The sequence below is a fragment of the Otolemur garnettii genome, unplaced genomic scaffold (assembly GCF_000181295.1).
Source record: "Otolemur garnettii isolate 467f Iridium unplaced genomic scaffold, OtoGar3 scaffold00062, whole genome shotgun sequence".
In the NCBI taxonomy this organism is placed as follows: Eukaryota; Metazoa; Chordata; class Mammalia; order Primates; family Galagidae; genus Otolemur; species Otolemur garnettii.
In genome coordinates this window covers 2,724,416-2,730,986 of record NW_003852457.1, presented here as the reverse complement: position 1 = coordinate 2,730,986, position 6,571 = coordinate 2,724,416, and positions in this window count along the sequence as shown.

The window sequence follows — 6,571 nt, the reverse complement described above, 5'->3', positions numbered from 1 at the left end:
GGTGGATGTGAGTGAGATTATGCAGATGAGGGATGGTCCCTGCGAGTGTGGGGAGACCCTGGGTCTGTCCCTGGGGCTGTCTCAGCTCCTGCAGATACTTTAGTTGAAGTAGCTCTTGAGGCAGCCCTGCCAGGTGCCCACCTGCAGAGACCCTGGAGGGGCAGAGGGAGCACCCTAGGGGCTGCCTCTTCCCTGCACTGGGGTGTCATCTTAGCCCTTCCCTTCCCTGGACCTGTGCTCCCTGTCTGTGCTGTGAAAGATGGGAAGAGCCCACTCTAAGGCCTCTGACATTAGTCTTCCCCTCTCACCCCTGACCCTGGTCTTCCCACACTAGGCAGTCTGGGCTGCTAGAGTCAGCCCAGCCCTGAGGACAGGATGGTCTGGCCCTCTACCAGCCAACCCCAATATGCCAGGAATTAGGGGAGAGACAGGTGAAGTGCTCACCTTGGGAGAGAGTTACAGGGGATGCCACACATCTTAGTAACAATATGAATAATATTTCCATGCAATAATTTTTAAAAATCAGAATCAATGCAAAAAAATCTATAATGAACAAAATATCAAATTTTAAATAATCAGTGTTGCCAATTTCTCCCTTTGCCTGAGGAACTATGGTGGCTCAGCCCAGCCCCATATTGATTCTGTCTTGACTTATAAAATTGTGTTCTTCATATTATCTGCCATAAACCTGACTTTCTGGTCACCTCTTTCCACTGGCAGGCCGAGAAGCCAGTGACCTCCCTGGTGATGAGTGACAGAAGGCTGCTTCGGTCTGACCACCCGCACCCCCACATCTCACACGCGCAGACACACACACAGACAAACACGCACACACACACATATGCACACACACAGAGACATGTGCACACACAGAGACATGCACACACAGAGACACACACGCACACAGACACATATGCACACACAGACACACATACAGAGATGCACGCACACACATGCACACACACAGACAAACATGCACACACACATGCACAGACACACATATGCACACACACAGACACATGCACACAGACACATATGCACACACAGACACATATATAGAGATGCACGCACACACGTGCACACACACAGAGACATGCACACATGTGCATACAAATAGACACACACAGAGAGACACACACAGAGAGACACATATGCACACACAGACACACAGAGAGATGCATGCACACACACACATGCACACACACATAGAGACACATATGTGCAGACACAGACACAGACACATACAGAGACACATGCACACACACGCACACACAGAGACACACATGCACACACAGACACACACACATGCACACACACAGAGACACACACGCGCACACACCGAGACACAGGCACACAGACACACACAGACACACACACGCGCACACACAGAGACACAGGCACACACACACACAGACACACACATGCATGCTTTTCCTGCAGTATTTGCCTAAGGGTGTTCATGTTTTTCATTGTAATCACATTTTCACTTTAACTTATGATAGAAAAATTTATGAACATATTAAATCATAAGTTCATAGATATGAGGAAGCCAAATATAATGGCTGTTGAATTAAGGCAAATGAGCAAGGTGATTCTTGGATCGGCAGCAATCTGGGGTCTGAGGCTTCTTTCTGGTAATTCGTGTTCCCTTTCTGAACGGAGGCCATTTCAGGTAGGGAGGGTCTCTGAGCCACGTGCAGCTTAGGCACCTGGGACTCAGATTTGTTTCTCTGCTGCCTCCTTTAATTCCTCGCAGGAACCTGTGACTACTCAGGGTCCTAGCTGTTGACACTGGGGACTGCCCAGGACCTCGCTCCCCCCTCCAGCTCCCTCCTAATATCCTGGTGGCACCTGGGCAGTGTCAGTCTTGGGACTACCCGGGTGGCTCAGCACTGCCCAAGCCTTGGATGATGATGGCCCAGCCTTTCCTCCCACCCCTCACCTCAACTCCAGTGGGCATATGAGTTGGTCCAAGTCCCTCGGAGCTCAGGAGGGGCTGCAGCACCTCAGCCCCCGGCCTGGGTGAGTCTTGCAGGCAGCAGCAGCTCCTTGAACCCCTTTCCAGTGGAGCCCTGAGCATCCCACCACCGAGGAGGAAAGCAGAAAACAGGCCCTGCTGTGGCTGAGCACGGCTCTCCTGTTGGGCTGCTGTGATCTCAGCCACACATGCTGCCAGACCTGAGGAAAGTTGCTTCACCTCTTGGAGACCAGAGTGCCTCCCTGTTCAAATGCAGATGGCACCAATACCTGCCTCAGATGCTGGCCCCGAGGGTGACATGAAAAGGAGTTTGCACAACGCCTAGGCTACCCTCTGCCCTTCAGAAGGTGATTCATGTTTTCCCGGGCTCTCCTCTCCCACCCCACCCGTGCTCCTGCCCAACTGTGACCTAAAAGATGCTTTAGAACTCAAGCCCTGTGACCTATTTCTTCCCAGTGTTTCTCTTGGTAACCTCCCATGCCCTGCATCCCCTTCTCACTGTCCTCCCAGGAGCAGAGCCCTCTTCCTGAGCCTCAGACCATGACACCTCAAAACCTGGTGCAGTTTCCTAGCTTGACCCCCTCTAATGGCATATCCCAAGCTCTTGCAGCATCTAGAAAAGTCTCTGCTTGCAGAGCTCTCCTGTTGGGCCCAGATCTCCCCGGCCGCACGCGCTGGCTTTGGCCTTTCTGATAAAGTGCTTCTTGGATGCCATGCTGAGAGCTGTCATCTTCTAACTTCACTCCTTCCCTAGAGTCTGTTCAGGGGACTAAACTCAGCTGTGAGGCCCCGCCATTCTCTTCCCCAGTGAAAACTCACAGTCTACATGTGCAGGGATCATGCTGAGATCAGTGTTCTCTGATGTAACCCTGAGGGTCGCAACTCCTCCCTGTGGCCCGCATGCCCCCTACTGTGGTTGGCAGGCCGGGAGCAGAGTCAGGAGGTCAAAATCCCAAAACACACCCACTCTGATGGGTACTCCTCCTCCTGCAGAGCTTCCACACCTCCCTAAAGGCTTCATCTTAACAGGGGCCTGTGAAAACTGGTTCTAGAAAGCAGCACCGAAGGGCGGCCAGGTGGTCTGACAGCGAGGAAGTGAAGATGAGAAGAGGCTCAAACACACACAGCCCCACCCCACGTGCAGACGCTCGGGTACCAGCGGCTCGGGGTTTCAATCAGGATCTGACCGCTTACGGCTGGGAGGGGGTCTCCTCCCGGCTCTTGCCATTCTGTCCTCACTTATAAAAATGGGGCTGAAACTACCCGCCCTCAGGACTGTTGTGAGTCAAAGTGTGTGCACCTCCAGGCACACAGCAGGCGCGGTAACCAGCAGATGGCATCATTTTTATTGTCATCTTCTATAATATCTAAATGTTTCACCATTCACAGCTCTAATCAAATTAAACTGCAAGACTGTTTCATGCGTGTTGGTCTTCTTGTGTTCCCGGGACCACTACTTAGGAGGTAATTACACACTAAACCTTCCCAGGTGGCGGACCCCTTGGGAACGAACTTGGAATCCCCAGGGCCTGGCACCCTGTGTGCTGAGCTTAAAGGACTTTCCTTTGCCCATTCCATCCGCACCACTCAGGTCACTGAAGAGTAAGTGCAGCTCAGAGTGTTGCCAGCTCAGTCACTTCTGCCAACTTCTCTATTCTTCTCTGACTACAGGGGATATTCCGGACGGGAACAAAGGTGAGGCCAGGCCCAGCAACCTCATAAATGTATCCATAGAAACAGCTTGTCCTGTCACACACAAAAGCTCCTGGTTAATTGTGCAGTCAGAGGTCAAACTGTGTGTGAGATCCCCCCTGCCATGCGGCCTCTGAGTACAAGGCCGGCCAGCCTCACCACTCTCCGTCTTTTCCAAACTTTAGGGCCAGGAGAGGTGAGGCTAATGCTGGAAGAAGCCTTAGGAGGAGGGTTGGAGGAGCAGGGGCTGGTCTGGAAACCACCTGCGTCTGGCACTACCTCCTTCCAGGTGCCTCTCCAGGCCACAAGTGTCTGCATTCCCGCTCCTCCCAAATGAACCTCCCAGCCGGTCCCATGAGTAGTCCATGTTCCAGCCACTTCCAGGACAGTCCTAAGCCTGGCTTCACAAAATAGCATCACAAAAGGAGTCTGAAGACAAATGTTCACATTTGGTAAGAGAGAATGCAGAGAAACACAAAGATTGCCCCCAAATAGCACTTCCCAACCACATCAAAGACACAGCCAGAAGGACACCTCCCTCCTTATAATGATCTAACAAACGGTATCTCTGTTGACTTCGAGAACGTTTTTTTAAGAAAGGCTTGTTTGGAGTTAAGCCCTCTGCACCCAGCCAGGTGTGTCCAGGCACTCATTAGAACATCCTGGCAGAATCCTAAAGAAAAAGAACATCCTGGCAGGAAACAGAGGTGACCCAGATGGAGGCGGCAGTGTGCAGGGCAGAGGATAACCCCTGTGACGCTTCTCAGCACAGGGAGATGGGGTGTTCTGCAGGGAGCAGGAGACTGAATTGTGTGTGTGACTTTGGGCAAATGGCCTCACCTCCTGGACCCGGTTTCCTATTCACTGTAGTTACAAAGTGCCGTGCCCAGCCCCTGGGAGTTGTAATGCCAGAAATAAATGAGAATGCCTAAGCAACCTGCTTTGCAGACATGTAAGGCAACCACTGGCTTGAAAGCAAGAGCTTCGATACTTGAATTAAAGCAAATAAATGAGCCAAGCCAAGTCAATTGCTCTTCAGAGATGACAAATGAAACGCGAAGGATGGTTTGATTTGCCCTGATTTGTAAGCATTTAATTCTCACAAAAATCATGTGAATTAAATGTTATTAATTTCATTTAACGGAGAAGGAAACTGAGGTTGCTGGGTTATTGCTCTGATGGCCCCCGTTTTGCACAGCTGGCATGTCGGAGGCAGCAGGGGTGGGCTGTCCCTCTAAAGCCAGCTCAGCTGGGCAGCTCTTTAGGGAGCAGAGGGTGGCTAATCTATCAGGCATAGAACACAAGTCTTAATGCTGTAATTAGGAAAATGCGGTGAAGGCTGTTGATTAGTAGGATATAAACGCTCCAATTTGTACAAATAATCAACACACTGAATCCCATAATGGAACAAACATATTCATGATCTATGTACAAATAACTTAATTAAAAGAAAAAATAGTGGTCACTCAGCTCTGCAGCCTGGCTGCACTCAGTCTGAGGAAGTTCTTCCAAATCCTGGCCCACTCTACTTAGGCATACTGATCCGAGGGTCTCCCAACGTGCCCTCAGCAAGGAACCACAAATGTGTTCCACGCAGAGGACCAAGCAATCCCTGACCCACAGCCAGTGGGGCAGGAGTCTACTCTTTCCTCCTCCTCCAGCTGAAAGAGAAGTGAGGTTTTTTTTTACCAACCCCACACAGGAGGAACCTCATGGGGACCCAGATTTTCCAACATACACCCTGGAAGTCTTTAGGGAGCCCCCAGGCTTGGCCGTCACTTATGGAGCATCTTCTGGGTATTTACTGAGTACCAGGTGCTGTGCCTGCTTCTGAGATGTGGAATCAACTCTGCACCTCCCCTGGGGTTCTCCAAGGAAAGAACAGAAGTTTCCAGAGATGGATCCTCCAGCTGGAGCAGCTAGCAGGAGGCAGCCTTGGCTGGAAAACCCTGGACACAGCATGTGTGAGCCCGGCTCTCTGGGCCACTTTGTAATCATCCATCTCTTCCCAGCACCGGGCAACCTGTCTGGGTCTCACATGGTAAAGATGAAGCATCTCATTTCTGCAGGTCTTAAAAGGAGGGGGGACATCTGAGTCTGGCCAAGTCCTAGGTTTATCTGAACCCTGAGCCCCAGGGCTTGGGTTAAGTAACATCTCATTCATTCCCCGAGTGGCATCTGGGACACCAACCCACAGGAGGCCTCCAGCCGGCTCGGTCAGGGAGGGGATAAAACAAGCAGCAGAAGAGATTTCTAAAATCTATGGGGGGGGGACTTTAAAACATAGACTATTCACTACTTTCTCCTAGATATCCAAATTCAAGGGCTCTAGAGCAATTATCTAGAATATGCATTGGTGAAAACAAAGGTTCACTACAAATTGTGATCATGCGTATCAGAGAGTATATCACTAACGAAGTGGGATGAGTCCTTTCTACTCAAATACTGGGCCCCACGGTTTACCATCTTGAGAAAATCACTTTATTTTTTCTGAGTCTCACTTTCCTCATTTGATTAAAAAAAATTAAGAATTCAGACTATAGCCGGCATTCCTAGATATAGGAATTTTGAACTGATACTTTAAAAAGGAGAAAAATCTTGAGAATTGATATGAAGATCATCGAAACAGATCTTTCTCTCATTGAAAAAAAAGAAAAAGAAATTACAAACAAGGCTCAGCACCTATAGCTCAACCGGCTAAGGCGCCAGCCACGTACACCTAGGGTGACGGGTTCGAATCCCCAGCCCAGACCTGCCAAACAACAATGATGTCTGCAACCAAAAAATAGCCGGGCGTTGTGGCCGGCGCCTGTGGTCCCAGCTACTTGGGAGGCGGAGGCAGGAGACTCGCTTGAGCCCAGGAGTTGGAGGTTGCTGTGAGCTGTAATGCCACAGCACTCT